Source organism: Aquarana catesbeiana, linkage group LG09 (genome assembly GCF_042186555.1).
Source record: "Aquarana catesbeiana isolate 2022-GZ linkage group LG09, ASM4218655v1, whole genome shotgun sequence".
Taxonomy (NCBI): Eukaryota; Metazoa; Chordata; class Amphibia; order Anura; family Ranidae; genus Aquarana; species Aquarana catesbeiana.
The window spans coordinates 213788262-213804874 of NC_133332.1; the positions used below are offsets into that span (position 1 = coordinate 213788262).

General features: G+C 43.2%; 1 long non-coding RNA gene across 1 annotated transcript in view; it reads right to left on the reverse strand.

Moving 5' to 3' along the window:
* Window positions 1–253: 253 nt before the first annotated feature.
* LOC141108250 (uncharacterized) overlaps window positions 254–16613 on the reverse strand; it is a 33100-nt gene continuing 16740 nt past the window's right edge. Inside the window, exon 2 of the long non-coding RNA XR_012236040.1 lies at window positions 254–2213. This is a non-coding gene — a long non-coding RNA (uncharacterized lncRNA). The remainder of the gene's footprint in view (window positions 2214–16613) is intronic.

The following is a 16613-nucleotide window of genomic DNA, read 5'->3' on the forward strand; positions in this document are numbered from 1 at the left end:
AAAAGCCAGCGGTGATTAAATACCACCAAAAGAAAGCTCTAGTTGGATGAACAAAATGATAATTTAGTTTGGTACAGTGCTGCATGACTGCGTAATTGTCATTTAAAGTACGTCAGCGCTGAAAGATAAAAATTGGCCTAGGCAGGAAGGGGGTAAAAGTGCCTGGTATTGAAGTGGTTAAACAAATAAAATGAAACCCTTACAATGGTATATTTATCAGACCAAAAAGGTAGCAAATAAGACAAATTCATGGTTGGTCTTTATGTGCATATTATGCATTTGTAATTATTTTAGTCCTTTATTTTAGCAGTGACATATTCTGCAGTGCTGTACAAGGAACATTAACATTGGTCTCTCCCCGTTTAAAGAAAAAAGAAGTAAAAAGAAAAACATTATTAAATTTGCATCTCATGCTAAATTTCTATGAACCAACTGGCTGAAAATAGACAGTGTATGCCCTGGCAGAGCTGTAAACTTGTCAGATGTAAACAATAGAGATAAATCCAGAAGATGTCATGCACCTCCTTTAACTTACACTCATAGTGTGCCTACACTTTTTACAAAGTGGCTGAATTCCTGGAATTCAGCTTTAAATGCCAAATCCACTTTATCTGTTGAGATAAGATATCAGCAACAAAGAGAATGCTTTGCTTTCAGCTGACATATTGACTTGCATTGTGAGACGGAGCAGCAGAACACAACCATTGTGTGGCAAAGCACAGCAAGAAACAGGCCTGCATACATATTGAGCAAACATGGCTGCCATTATATATACACATATAACTACAAGCGAATTTGTTAAAGTAAAAATATTACCTCTTATTAATATTTTTTTTTTTTTACACCAAGCTGACATGTAAAGAAACATTGATAAGCGTATACAGTATAGCCCCTTTATTCTGCCAACGCACAGTAGACAAAATGATAAAATGCTTATTGGTTATTTCAGCTGATTGAAGTGATTTCCTGACTCTTTTCAGACCATTATTGAATATTCAACTAATGGAAACCTGACATTAGATAAATATGAATGCTGCCTAACAATTAGTTTTGTGGCTTTCTTGACCATGATTTGCCTTCAATACTTTGAGTCACCTCCGCAGAACAAGTATGTAGACCAGGAGTTCAGACTTTACTGGCTGCATGCTTGCTCCAGATAATTTACTTAGAAGGTATAGAATCCAGAGATAGGAAACCAGCATTGTGAGAAGGAGGCCAGCTTTTACTTTTCCCTCATGAGACGTTTCTTTGGCGGTCTCATGGTTGTAAATGCCCAACCCCACATGAGCATGTAGAAGTAGTTTTTTTGGAGAACCACTTTAAAATTTCCCCATAAACTCCATTCCCAACTTGAAGAGACTACCGCAGCTGTCCCATTTTGACAATGCTTGAAATAGCTTGTAAAACATCTTTGAGACAAGACAAAGGCTAACACACTAGCCCGCTTTCCAGGTAAGGATCTCCTTTAATTTTGATGACCCCCAACTGTTGTCGTGTAGAGTTTCTGACCTCAAAAGTGTCTGGGATTGGTTTGGATATGTAGAGATGATGTAGTAGCTCAATGGCTATGTCCAAAGAGTCTTCTAATACAGTTGACTGCTCACCTGAAGCCTGAAGTTTTATCTCCATTACGTAAAAATTTCCTGTCACCAGGCTTGAAGGACCCAAAATAACTCCATGGGGAATTCCCCCCTTTGTCCGAGTTATGACTGCTACAGAGAAGGCTTTTGGAATTCTGGTGAAGTGATGATTCCAGATGGCTTCAGGAGGCTTGTGTTCCCCAACCTGTTTGATGAAAACTTGATTTGAAAGAATTGCCATGATGTTGATGGAAAAGCACTCCAGTGTCTGGGTAGCATCTTCAGCTGCTGCTAATACTGTTGTTCCCTCATCCCAATTTTTGATTAATCTTCCCACCATCAGTTGAGTCAACAGTGGCTGTCTGTAGAGCAGAGGATGGAATTGGACAGCTCTGCCATTAACATCTGAGAGTTTATTTATAGCGATGTAACCTGTGTTTCGCTGGAACAAAACTGAAAGGACAGAAATGAAAATGAGAAACAGAACCACAGCCAAGCTGACGGATGGGAAGAAGTCTGAGTTTTCTGCACTCCTTGGATCTTCTGGAGTAGGGCCAGAGTGTCTGGTATGACCTACAATTCTACGAGAGGGGATACAAATAAACTGGCGGCTGTGTGCCATCTTGCCTGGGTCTAGAGGAAGGAAAAACAAAACAAAAACAGTTTTATATAAGTTCTGCGTGGATATATTGGAAAAGAGGATCAGTGTGACAGCCAAGCAGTTAGCATTTACACAATAGAGCATAGGCAGTCGTTGTGATGTTTACATCTCCTTTGAAAGCTTCTTGTCTGTTTAGATTTGATTAAGGTCACCATACGTGTTACGATCAAACCATACGATCAACTTTAGATTTACCAAAACTATGTGATAAGAAGACCTAACTTATCTATCCAATCAATTTGCGTTCAATCTATGCACTACATAGAGGCTGACAGATCTAAATGGTATTGTACAATTACACTGTAACATGCATGGTGAGCTTAAAGCAGATTATTATTACGTTCAATATCTTTTTAGGAGTTGTTAAGGTTAGTACAGAGACAATAGTGGAGCGGTTTCCATGATGCAATCTTATCCTTACCCTGTGCTTGTTTCCTCTGTGGAGGACCGAAGTAGACTCCTATCTGTCTTTGCATTAGCAGTAACCTATAGAGATGGATCAGTGGAGAACCTGACAAACAACTGCAGCACAAACTCTTAATGGCCTCGAGGAGAGGCAAATTGATCAACGCTCCACCCTGAGACGCTTCACTGTGCAGCTACTCGTTGTACCCTGCAGCCTAAACTTAAAATGTTCTTCAGAAAGAACTTCAGTCTAATTAAAAAACAGGATATTGATCTAGAATCAAGAGGTGTAAAAAAATGGGAGAGCACTGGAGCCAACTTAAAAAAAAGCTGAGTAACCATGTCTGTATTTAGAAATATTAAAGTGGAACAACACTGCATCTGAGCACCACAAACCAGAAATGCCATTTAATTCATTTTTAATATTCAAAGCAAACTCTCCCATCCATCTATGCCTCCATGCTTTATTTTGCTGAGTAATCACTTTTAAAAACACCCCCTAGCATTTCAGGCCATGACCATCTTGAGTAAGGGCAGATGATTTATGTAGCATTTACCTCCTGAAATCTGCCCTTAGCTCAGGCATGCAGGCAGGAGAGTGTGCTTAGCTAAGAGAAGCCCCTCCTCCTCTCCTAAAACTCCTGGGATTAATTACATAATTTGCCAAGGCATGGAAACCAGGATATAACTAAAGAAGTATACAAATAGTGAATGATGATAGAGTGAAGTTCTTCTGTAACTCAATTGATTCTTCCATTACTCACTAAGAATCAGATTTAACAAGCTGCAAGAACAATGAAGGAGAGCTAGAAAAACACTTAGGCCCCTTTCACACTGGGGCGGTTTGCAGGCGTTATTGCGCTAAAAAATACCGCCTGCAAACCTCCCCTAAACAGCCTCTGCTGTTTATTCAGTGTGAAAGCCCTCGGGCTTTTACACTGAAGCGGTGCGCTGTCAGGACGGTAAAAAAAGTCCTGCAAACCGCATCTTTGGAGCGGTGAAGGAGCGGTGCGTTCACCGCTCCTTCCCATTGAAATCAATGGGACAGCGCGGCTATACCGCGGCTATAGCCACGCTGTACGAGCGGGTTTAACCCTTTTTCGGCCGCCAGCGGGGGGTTAAAACCGCACCGCTAGCGGCCGAATACAGCCGCAAAAACGATGGTAAAACAGCGCTAAAAATAGCGCTGTTTTACCGCCGACGCCCCCACCGCCCCAGTGTGAAAGGGGCCTTAAAGAGGAAAAAAACCCTAATGGGTTTTACTTCCTTTTTTCCCCTGCAAAGAAAAAGCATAATGGGCTAGTATGCATCGCATATTAGTCCATAATGTGTCACTAACCTGCAAACTAAGCCCGCGCTGTCCCCACTGGTGGCCGCATCCATCTTCACCCCTCTTCCTTCCGGGGCCGCGGACTCTGGCCCTGTGACTGGCCGAAACCACATGACATCACTCCCGTGGGAGCGGGAGCCATCAGTCACGCACTTGCGAGTCAAAAAAAAAGCACAGGACTTCCGTTTCTTCACAACGCATGCACCGATGACATCATCACTACAAGGTAGATATCTCCTAAACGACGCACGTTTAGGAGATATTTCCACTACCTATAGGTAAGCCTTATTCTAGGCTTACCTATAGGTAAAAGTGACAAATCGGGGCTTTACAACCACTTTAATATTGGTTGAGAAGCCACTTCCATTTTGACACTCCCAAGGACAAAAGGCGGTATCGGTTTTCAAGACCCACTAAAATACCATGAGGCCGTGCACTTATCTAGGCTTCTCGACTGGTGTGCCCAAGGAGATAAAAAACAGTGGGTAGACTTAGAACAGGTGACCGTGGGTATAATGTTAGCTGGACACCCCTGGATTGCAGATGAAGCCATCCCGATAGAGGTCACCCAACACCCCCTGGCTGCAGCTACTCTTATGCCCCATACACACGGTCGGACATTGATCAGACATTCCGACAACAAAATCCTAGGATTTTTTCCCGACGGATGTTGGCTCAAACTTGTCTTGCATAAACACGGTCACACAAAGTTGTCGGAAAATCCGATCATTCTGAACGCAGTGACGTAAAACACGTACATCGGGACTATAAACGGGGCAGTAGCCAATAGCTTTCATCTCTTTATTTATTCTGAGCATGCGTGGCACTTTGCGCGTCGGATTTGTGTACACATGATCGGAAATTCTGACAACGGATTTTGTTGTCGGAAAATTTTATAGCCTGCTCTCAAACTTTATGTCGGAAAATCCGATGTAAAATGTGTGAATTTCCGACAACAAGGTCCTATCACACATTTTCCGTCAGAAAATCCAACCGTGTGTACGGGGCATTAAAGTTGTTAGATTAGTTTTCAAACATACAGATCTTTTACCTTTCCCTAGTCCACTAATCCCAATTCTTTCATTCTGGACTTAACGATCATCAATTTGATGAACTTATTTGTCAGGGGTCCCATTGCTTGTTGCATTTCTTTCAAGAAAAGCAGCTTATGACGAGTCATGAAATTTTTATGAATTTCTCCTACACTTTGGACTTCCTTCGCTGACTGTTCCCAGTTGGGTGCGTATCTTCACACTTTGCCCTCTCAGAGAGGTAGCGGCACAGTGGTGTAGTGGGTAGCACTCTCGCCTAGCTGTAAAAAGGGTCACTGGTTCGAATCCCAACCACGACACTACCTGCCTGGAGTTTGCATGTTTTCCCTGTGCCTACGTGTGTTTCCTCTGGGTACTCTGGTTTCCTCCCACACTCCAAAGACATGCTGGTAGGTTAATTGGCTTCTGTCCAAAAAATTGTCCCTAGTATATGAATGCGAGTTGGGGACCTTGGATTGTGCGCTCCTTGAGGGTAGGGACCAATGTGAGTGTGCAATGCATGTGTGGAGCTCTGCGTAAATTGACAGTGCTATATGGGTACCTTAAATGAAGAATAATAATAATAATAATAATAGATGAGCATCTTAATGAGACACAATGTACAGGGTTAGGGACAATTGTAGACAAGCACCGACACTCACTCAGGTTGAACTGGATGGACTGGTGTCTTTATTCAACCTTACTAACTATGTAACTATGTATTCTAATATAAAAAAAGTGACCTAAGTTTCCCTTGCAGGGAAACCAATGAGACATTTATTGTCCCATTTGTACTCAGTCTTGATAATGGCCAATGCCCCACAGAATCTTTCCCTTCTCCAACAATGGAAAAGAGAATTACAAATTACCTTCACGAAAAGGATAGAATCTTGATATTTGCTCACAAGACCTCATTGGCGAGCATATATCAAGAAGGAGGATACAAACTCCTTACAAGATGGTATCAAACGCCATCATTATTACATCGTATGTTTCCTCAGACCTCAAACGTCTGTTGGCTCTGTGGGGAATCGGAGGGTACCCGGTTTCACATTTTTTGGGAATGTCTGAAACAAAGACTTCTGGGATATGAACAAATGGTTAAAGAACTAACTAGTGTGTCTTTTGAGAAGAAGCCCATAGCCTACAGCCTACTTACTTCATGACATACCCTTATCCAATAAAAGCTACAAAAAAATCATTGTTGAGACACCTTCTAGCGGCTGCAAAAGCATGTATACCAGCACTTTGGAAAAGCCCATTCGCTCCAAATAAATGTCACTGGCTGGCTAGAACTACAAAAAATTCAGGAAATGGAGGACCTTGCAATGGCAATGAAAAAACAGTGAGAGAAATACTGGAGACTATGGACTCTGTATCTCTTATATAAAGATCAGTCTCCCTTCGTATTAGAGGATTTATTCTTTTTTTTCCCCCCTTTCCTTTTGATCAAATGGTGTATTGTTATCTGCAAATTTCCTGGTTGATTGGTAACCTTCTGGTTATATACCAAGTTATCTTATATATAAATAAGGAGTTTGGAGAAGGGAAGGAGAAAGGAAGGGAAAGAGAGAAAGGCATATTTAAAACTAGGAGAGGAGGAGGAGGGAAAAATGAAAAAATAATAAGTTTATTGCAGTTTGTCAGTCGAGAATGTTGTGGCTGCATTAGGTTTCCATGTTTTTTTCCTCTGTTTTCTCCTGGTGTTTTGGCTAGTAATACAGCTCCATTCCACAGGGAGGAGCAATAGAGACACCTTTGGTCAGCAGTATTGTCAATCCAGGGGGCATGAGTTTATACTTTATTTCTTTATAGAAATTCTTGTATGTGTGTTTTGTTTTATTATTCTATTTTCCTGCATTGTGGGTGTATTGTGTTAAAAATTTATAAATAAAAAATATAAAAAAATAAAGAAGCAACTGCTTTGTGTTCTTTGACATACCTTAAAGAAAGCCTAAGGGCTCTTGCACACAGGGCAGATCAGTGATGATCCGTCCCGTGAACACCCGCTTGCTCAGAGGGGATAGCTCCGCCGATCCCCGCTGAGCAGGAAAATGACAGGTCCGTCGCTGCACACTGTGCAGCGACGGACCTGTCAGAGCGCCGCTCTAACCTATGGGGGATCGGATGATGACGGACCGTAGAGTCCGTCGTCACCCGATCCAAAAACGGATGGAAAAGTAGGGTTTTCCTCCCTTACACTTTTCGGATCGGAGCGGGTCGGATGTCAGCGGACAGGTCACCGCTGACATCCGACGCTCCATAGGGATACATGTATGTCCGTTTTTCATCCGAGAACGGAAGGATGAAAAACGGACATACGGATCCTCCGTGTGAAAGAGCCCTAACTGGAGAGAGGCATGAAGGCACCCATTGCTACTTTTCATTCTGCAAATGCTGTCATATTTACCTTTTCAATATTTGTGAGCCTAACCTGGAACAAGCATACAAATAAGGATGTCTGATTTGACACATACAGTACATGCAGGTGCTCATCTGAAAATGTATATTTCTTTCACATATACCCGACAGTTCACCATGAAACTATAAACAGTTTGTTTATTTGTCCCTAAAATAATCACATGGTAATCTAGCCAGTTCCAATTTTTTCCCAGTCTTGATGTAAAGTGTTGGTGGTAGCAAGTGATTGAATTTGCCCACACAATTGGCATATGCCTGCAAAATATTAGTTAGAAAAACAGATTAGAGATCCAACTTGAAATTGATGGCTTCTTACCCATTTGTAAAATATTTTTATTCTGGTACCGGGAACTCACATCTTTGCAGAGCTGGATTAGGCACAATTGACTTATGCCTAGAGGCATCAGAGATAAAGAAACAGCTTTACCTTGTATAATTATTGGCCACATATTTATCCCCACGATAAATAGAAATAAATTTATCTCTTATAATCCAATTTATAAACCTTCACACCATCCTAAAACAGGTTAGAAGCAGTCAAATAGGAAAACGGATAAGTCTAGTGCAGGGGGGTTTGCACCAGAAGTGATGGGAATATGGCTTTGTGCATTTCTTGAGATGTAGATGTATGCTCCTGGTTGGTTATTATGAGGCACTATACAGTACAGTTCTCTCTCAAAGAACTGCATGTATTTCCCCCACAGCTACAAATCAGATTGAGATGTGCACTGAAAATTGCTAGTATCTAAAATTATTATTCCGATTGCTGAGGTGGCCATAAACAAACAGATATGACTCACCAGATTTTGGACATGACGCACACCCGGCACAGCACCCCGTGGCTTTGCTATTGAGAAAAAGGAACCAGTGGTTGAATTTCACTTATGTAACACTGATAAGTATAGATGGGCCCCTGATGATGGAGATCTAAAGCAGACTTCAGTCAGTCTGTGTGACAGGTGCTCAAGTCACATTAGCCTGGATGACAACCGACTTATTTGTCAGGTTACATCGTCAGCAACAGGCAGGAATGTGGATCATTAGAATACCAGTCGCTTGCTGGAACTGGCTCTCCCTATTGGCTTTCACAGCGAGATATTATGTAAAATGGAAGTTCACTTTATAAAGAACATGAGGATGAAGTTGTTAACCCTGTATGTGCTGCTACAGAAGAGGTGCAGACGCCGCCACCCCCCACTCTATGGCTATATAGATAATATACTGCATTTCCTGTAGAATTCACTGAGAAGATCTCGGTGTGGAGTTCCCAGGTCTACACACCTGCTGTGCCTATTATGAGGGGATCTCACCATTCATGCTGGATTATTTTATGTATATTATAGAGAATACAGTAGGAGAAGAGAGATCCCCTGAAAGCTGAAATATGAATTTTCAGTGCTTTGACTCTGACAAGGCAGATGAATTGTAACCTGTGGACAGCACTTGGATCCTGGGTTCAACTGTCACTTCAAATAAGCTTGGAGGATGCCAGGGGCTCATCTCTAAGGGAACTGTTCAGAATTTGTATGTTCCTGGTGTGTTTCTCTGGTTTTCTCTTACAACAACTCAAAAGCCACACTGGTAAGTAAATTAGCCTCCACTCAAAATCACTCATGTACGGGTGTATAACTGGGGCATTAAGGTGTGAGCTTCAGGGTTCATGCACAATGGCTGAAAGAACACTGCTTCTACAGGAGTTTTGCATTTGGCCTGTAGAAATAGCTCACATTAGGATGTTTGGAGGCATATTTTAAGCTCAGAGTTTAGAGACAGGAAAAAAAAAATTCTTTGGTTTGTGTTTTTGATTGGCACGTTCTGGCAGAAAAAAAACACTAAACACCCCTAAGCTCTCCTAAACTATACAAAAACGCTCTATTGCCCTGTACACCCGATAGGATATTCCGACATCAAAATCCATGTTTTTTTTTTTCCGACGGATGTTGGCTCAAACTTGTCTTGCATACACACGGTCACACAAAGTTGGTCGGAAATTCCAAACGTCAAGAACATGGTGACGAACAACACGTACGCCAAGCCGAGAAAAACGAAGTTCAATAGCCAGTGCTGCTCTTCTGCTTGATTCCAAGCATGCGTGGAACTTTGTGCGTTGGAATTGTGTACACACGATTGGAATTTCCAACAACGGATTTTGTTGTCGGAAAATTTGAGAACCAGATCTCAAATTTTGTGTGACAGAAATTCCGATGGAAAATGTCCGATGGAGCCTACACATGGTCGGAATTTCCGACAACAATCTCCTATCAAACATAATTCGTTGGAAAATCCTATCATGTGTACGGGGCATGAATCAGTGGAGGGTTTTTTCTGCCAGGGGGACTGGCGATGTTTTAAGCCCAGTGTGCATGCAGCCTCATTGTGCAACTGATGGACACAGTTAAACGTTCTTTGTAAAGACCTCTAAAAAAAAAAAATGCCACTGCTGTGTTAAATGAGATAAAGATCAACCAATCAGAATTTATTTGCCAGGGGAAGCTTACTTGATTAATGTTGTTGCAGACCATTACTCTCAGTTGACCCTTTTCACCCAATTATAACCGGAGCCAATAAAAATAGTCTTATCTGATATGATGTAGATCAGTATAATTAAAGCCAGTAAGTCAGAAGGCCTGGGCACAAGGCCAGCATGCAGTTTATCATTTATGTTAATTGCTTCTGGAATAATCACAGCTAAAATCAAATACCTTCGCCAAGGGTGGGCTTGTTCTTTGTAAGTTTAACTCTCGTGTTACTCAGACTAAAATCGTTTATTTTTTCACAGGCTAGATTTCACCGACTTAAACTGGCCATACATGGATTGAAATTGAAATGGTTGGGCAGAGACTGCCCGAATATCAATCTATGCATGGGCAAAAAGGTTGTACAGAAGTCTATTCACCAGTTGACCTCTGTACAACCAGGGCCGTCTTTTCGCTTGGGCACGCTGGGCAGTTGCCCGGGGGCCCCACCTGCCCAGCGACCCCAGCCAAGGCCGCCTGCACTCAGTGCCCTGGGGCCGCTTTTGGCTCTGAGCTTTTCCAGATCAGTTTCCTGTCAGTAAAATGAAGAGCAGCGGGGGCTGCTGCAATGCCTACTCTTCTGATCCGGCTCCGCCCACTGAACTAAGTGATATGCCTGAGGGGAGCAGGAGAACGCCATGGTGCTGCTTGATTTCTCCTCCTTCCATCTGGCCCATGCGGCACCAGCCCCGCCCACTAGTCTGCATGCAGAGTCAGGAGTGAGGGCAGCAGGACTATAGGAGAATAGGAGAAATGAACAGCCGTGGAGTGGAAGAATTAAGCTGCTGCAATCTGTATAATCTCTCTCTCTCTCTCTCTCTCACACACACACACCATTAGCCTTATTGATAATTTGCATTTTTATTCTCGTGCGTGATTGTGTAGACAGGGCCCAAGTGCACTGTATTGCCCGGGGGTTGGATTTTCCTTGCCATGCTGGTTGGTGTATTCAGATGGAGGTGAAATCTCCCCACTGTCAAACTACAATAGTTCTGCAGAGTGATTCCCCCATCCATCTTGAATGTGTAAATGGGGCAATCGGGTCAGTTTTTTTTCATTCAACTCGCTGGTTGAACAAAAAAAAACAAAAAACTGACTAATGTATGGGCTGCCTCACACTGGTCTCTTTTATGACATTTGGGATAGGGCAGTGAAAGAATAAAATCCATGTTTTTAATGCGGATTGTGTTCCCACTGTGGAGATTTCTCTTGACTTCTTGTCCTGGAGACACAACAGGAAGTTAGCGGAAATCCTTTCTTAGACAGTTGTTGTTGGAACAGTTGTCCCAACCGTTCCCCTTTACCTCCTGTTTCTGTAACAACTGTACATTTTTTGGACTTTCCATCACTTTTTTTCCCAGTAATAATTAGCAAATGATGAGTGTGAATCTTCTCAGCAGACACAACTGATGTTCTAACCCTTTACAACTCCATCTATAGCAAAAAAAAAAAAAAGGTTAAAATTGGCTGACGTGTGAATAATCTTCTGCTCAAGGCAGTCCTGCTAACGAAATCAGTGTGGCTGCAATTATCCTCCTCTTCTGAAGAGTCCTGGATCTGAGCCTGTTGAAAAGCAATGTACCTTGGTGCTACTTGAGTGTCCTCTCTCAGAGCCCACCCACAAAAGGCTTACCAATCCAAAATTTGTTCTCTTATTTTTATGGACAGTAGCCCAAACAAAAATTTAGAAGCAACAGATATTTTATCATGCTGATACCATTATCTTACTTGGCAATACTAAACTGGTAATATTGTAACAATATTATTGAATGAGAACTCAAAAATGGCAGTTCCTGCTTGGTTGTGTCTGAATTTAATACTACTGAGCCATGGGCCCCCGAGACACCCATATTGTAATTAGGCTTCAGAGAAGTGTAAAATTCCTTATTTATGTGCTTGTTCTGGAACAGACTCATTTTATTAAGGCCAAAGCATGTCAACCAGGGAACAAGCATTCTTAAAATTGGCAATGTCAGTATACAAACTTTCCCATGACAGGTGTGCTAGAATAAATCTCTCCTTGAAGACAAACGGGAGCAGGCATTGACAATCGCCATCTGAAGATACTAGTTGTTTGGCTGGTACACACACCAACTGGATTCAATAAGGTTTCAGCCACTGACCCTAAGCAAATATGCATATAAAAAGCCTGTCATCCCTATTTTTATGCTTGTTCCAGGTAAGAGTCACACCTTAAACATGACAGCCAGGAAACTAGCATTTTCAGTATAAGAGGTAGCAATGGCAGCCTTCCTGTCTTTCACAGGAAAGGTTTCTTTTAACTTTAGTGGAGGTGCAGGTCGTGGCTGCTGCATGGCAGGGAAGCATGGATAACAAGACTAGCTGAACAGGGCCAGAAATCTTTTGTTATGTTAGCTGCATGTCTGGAATTGAGCTTTGGCTAACTTTTTATGGATTGTCCATACACTTCTGGAAAAGGTGACCGTGTTGGTGTGCGTGTATTAGAAGGCAGATGTACAGAACAGGATCCCGGGTAGGGTTGCCACCTTTTCTTCAAGCCAAACCCGAACACTTTACAGGGCACCTTTTTTTTCCCCATAGTATACACTATAGGATTATAAAAGACCTGGGACACCTTTTGGGTGCCTCAAGGAGAGTGGTAATGCAAAGCGCTGCGGTGAACAGTGGGTGTGGCCAAACTACTCTTACTGACATTATCGCCCCACACTCCCCCCTCCAGTGAAGCCAAACCTGCCCCCAGAAAGCGGCCCGCAGCTCCCGGATGGCAACAGATTATTGTGCGACTATCTCAGTTACTTGGGGAGCCACAGCCTTGTCTAAATAATCTGTCCAGGTTTCAGGCAGACTGAAACCCGAACACAAGATTCCAAACCCAAAACTGTCCGGGTGAATCCTGGACAGGTGTGGCAACCCTAATCCCGGGAGTCTAGTGAATCAGTGGTTATTGGTATTACATTTATTTTCTGGGGGGGAGTTGGGAGGGGGGGGTACACATCTCTTTTATTTCTTCAGCAGTTGCAAACAGAGATAAATAAACTGTTGGCATCCAGAGTCTTTATAACCATACAGTTGAAGTAGAGATTAGCAACTGCAAAGGGATGCCATATAAAGCTAGTGCATAGTCAATCAAAATTCTGCCAAGTCTTGCTGGGTGCGGCTTTTGGGGTAAAGGTGAAAATAACATTTAATTGGAGTAAATAATGTTTTATACTATACAGAAAGGCGCAGCTTCTGTGTCTTCTTGGTCACATAGACCTTCGCATCTGAAGTCTGACAGTGACTATCTTTCCAACTGCCTCCCAGCTCATGAGCGTGCAAAAGAGCATCAGATTTTTTATGCGACTTTAATAAATGCTTGCTGTATCATATTTCCATTCCTGCATTTCATACATATTTTAGTAAGTTCGCCCTCTAGTGGCCCTCAGTGGCCCACAGTCATGTGTGGAGTCTCCCTGATGAAAGACTGCACAGACAGGGATGAGCATCCTAGAAAGCTTGGGGTTGATTTACTAAAATAGCAGACTATACGCCTAAGCCTAGTACACACAGGCTGAATGTTGGTGGCACCAGCCGGTTCAATAGACACCTGCCGACATTCAGCCTGTATGTCCTGCCGGCTTCTGTTGAAGGGTCATGACCAAAAAATGTCTGCAGACCGCCTCCTGATCAGCGCTCTCAGCCTGACTGTTATTACAGCGGCTTAGACCTGCTGGGTTCAAAGAAAAAAAAAAACTAGTAGGCCACGTTCTCACTGAGGCGCTTTTCAGGCGTTTTAGCACTAAAAATAGCGCCTGTAAAGCCCCTCTCAAGCCAACCCCAGTGTGAAAGCCTGAGTGCTTTCACACTGGGACGGTGCGCTTACGGGATGGGAAAAAAAGTCCTGCAAGCAGCATCTTTGAGGGGTGTGTCCACCGCGCCTAAACCACCCCTGCCATTTAAAATGAATGGGCAGTGCTTTTAACGCTTTCGGCCACTACCTGCTAGTAAGACTAGTGGCACTTTATCGTCAAAGTAGCCAGCGCCTCAGTTTGAAAGTGGTTGTAGTGTGTACGAGGCTTTAGCTCACTGCAGGGGTGTAGCCTCAATGTCCATTTGTGTATAGAGAAAATTCCTACGTTTTTACATTTTCTTGGTTTGTGATGGATATTTGAGAAAAAAGAAGAAGCTTCACTGGGTTAATCTTCTACTCCTGGAGTAAATGTCATGAAGGGAGACAGGAACGGGAAAGCACCATTACTGAGAAGGAATAAACACCTACATATGCAAAAAGTAAATGCAGCTGTTATATATTATATTCACAAGAAGAACCCAAGAAAACATGGATTTTAAAGGGTCAGTTCATCTAAAAATGAAATTTTAGCAACAGATGTAGCCTGGAGGGCCGAGTCAGCCCCTGGCTTTCTAAATGTCCGATACCCCAATAAACTCAATCTGTCATCTGGAAGCCCCTGCACGCCTTTGTGTGTTCCAGATCTGCCACATTCTCCATTATATATATCATAATTAAAAGTCCAGTTGGGATGGTGAGGACCCCTCATAATGGCCACAGCAGGTGTGCAGAGATCTCACCAACAGAGTTCTCTAGCATCCACCAAGCACTGAAATTTCAGTTTTGGGTGGACTGACCTTTTAAAGCTTTAAAAAATGTATTCCCTTATTTACTTTTTTTTTTTATATATATAGTTTTAGATTCTCGTCAAGTTTTTATTGCAGTCTGAATCCTCATTGGGAAGATTTACCGCTCTGCCTGTACTAGTGACCATTGTCAACCAGAATGTTAGGAGAATTCCAAAATGATATGAACATTGAAATGATGTGAAAGATTTGCATGCAGTGGTTAGGGATGAGCTGAAGGCTGTCCGGACATTCTGACAGATGCACCTACATTTACCTGCTTGTGGGTAGCCAATTGTAATGTACAATAGCAGTATTACATGACAGCTTCCTATTGTTAAGGACACTGACAGTACAAGAGGTACATGTCCTCACTAACATGGGGACTAGGTGTTTTGCCATTGGAGGCATGTGGCCTGGCAGGGTTCAGGGAACCACATACTCACACCCCCTCCTTAAAACTTAAAGAACGTTGGGGGACCTCAAGTGGTTTTTTTTGCATAAATTTTCTGGTATAAATTAGGGGGGACCCCATGATTTTTTTTGTGCATGGGGTCCCCATTAACATGTATACCAGACCCTCCTCTAGGATAAGGGTGTAGCCAAGCCACCCGTAGGGGTTGCTGAATGTAGTGTTTCTAGGGTTGCCACATCATCCCTTTAATCCAGGTCACATATGAATGACACAGGTTCTGAGGCTGATTTAATGCAGATAAGGCACCAAGTGAGTTTAATTACCACCTTAATCAACCACATAACCTGTGTAATTAATGTGTGTCCTGGATTAAAGGGATGATGTGGCAACCCTAAGTGGTTCACCTGTCACCTTGCCAAGCCAGACATCCATATCTCAATCACTCAGACACAGAACAGTCCATAGCTTTATTTTGTTTTTGTTTTTTATTTGAGGGGATTAAATTGGATGGGAAATTGGGAATTATGAGATGCCCAGGAATACTCAGTGCAAACTTGCTTGGGACTTCTATATACACTCAAGTATATACACTCCAGTCCAGCACAAACACATTTTGCAGAAGGTTACTCCACCAGCACTTCCCTTGCTGCAGACTGTTACTCCACCAGACTAGCTAGCACTGCATGGGTAGGCCTGACACTTCAACCAGACCTCAATGAACTGCCTTTTGCAGGCAGGGACCTTGGCCCCCTGTGGCGTAGAAATAGTTCAGGTGCTAGCGGTCCTCATTTCAGCTACCACTCCCAGATAGCCCTCTTCAGGGCCTGCCAACCAACCTGGCTGCAATGACCTCTCTCCACTGTCCTTCCCACAGTCCTCTCTTTTGGTTCTGCACCCATCTCAAACTGCAATCTCCCAGTTCTATCAGGCGTGCCTCCGCCAGTCTCCCCAACTGTGCTCACTCACCAGCCACTCACTCCCGGCTGCGACCACTGGAGATGCTTAGAAGTGTTCTCTCCCACTGTCCTCTCCTTGTTCTCTCATGTGTCTCTCCTTCCAGGATCTTGTCACTCCTCCTGGATGCACCTGAGCCCCAGCCAACCCCCCCCCCCCCCCCCAGATCAGGGAGCTCCACGTGTGCCCCGACAGCCACCACACTCTCTCACTCCAGCTCTTCCACCTGACAAATCCTCCCCAGCTGGGCTGACCCCAGGTCTTTAATGAGGCCTGCCACATACCAATCCAGGTTGTGGATTGGTCAGGGCTCCCTAAAACACCCCAAGGCAGCTCCACCTCTCCTCTCTATCCAGATCTTTCTCACAAGCTCTAGAAAGAAGAGGGTGGTCTCAGTGATGCTGCCTGTCACCAGCTGCAACCCCGAGCCACTCCCATCCCAGAATGAAAACAAATCGGCCTAGCCACTAGCTAGGCCTGCCTAAATTTACCTACTCTGCTAGAAAATCCTCACTCTAGCACATCCCCAACTAGAGGGTGCTACAATGTTCTAGTATAGTTTTGGTGTACATCGCACAGATAGGCAGGGCATTCCCTAGGAATGTTAATTATTGGAGTTTGCATTTTTAATGTTCCACTTTAAGCACTTTTTTCCACTTTAACCCAGGTGTGTTTGGCTCATCACTAGCTGTGATATGTTGCAA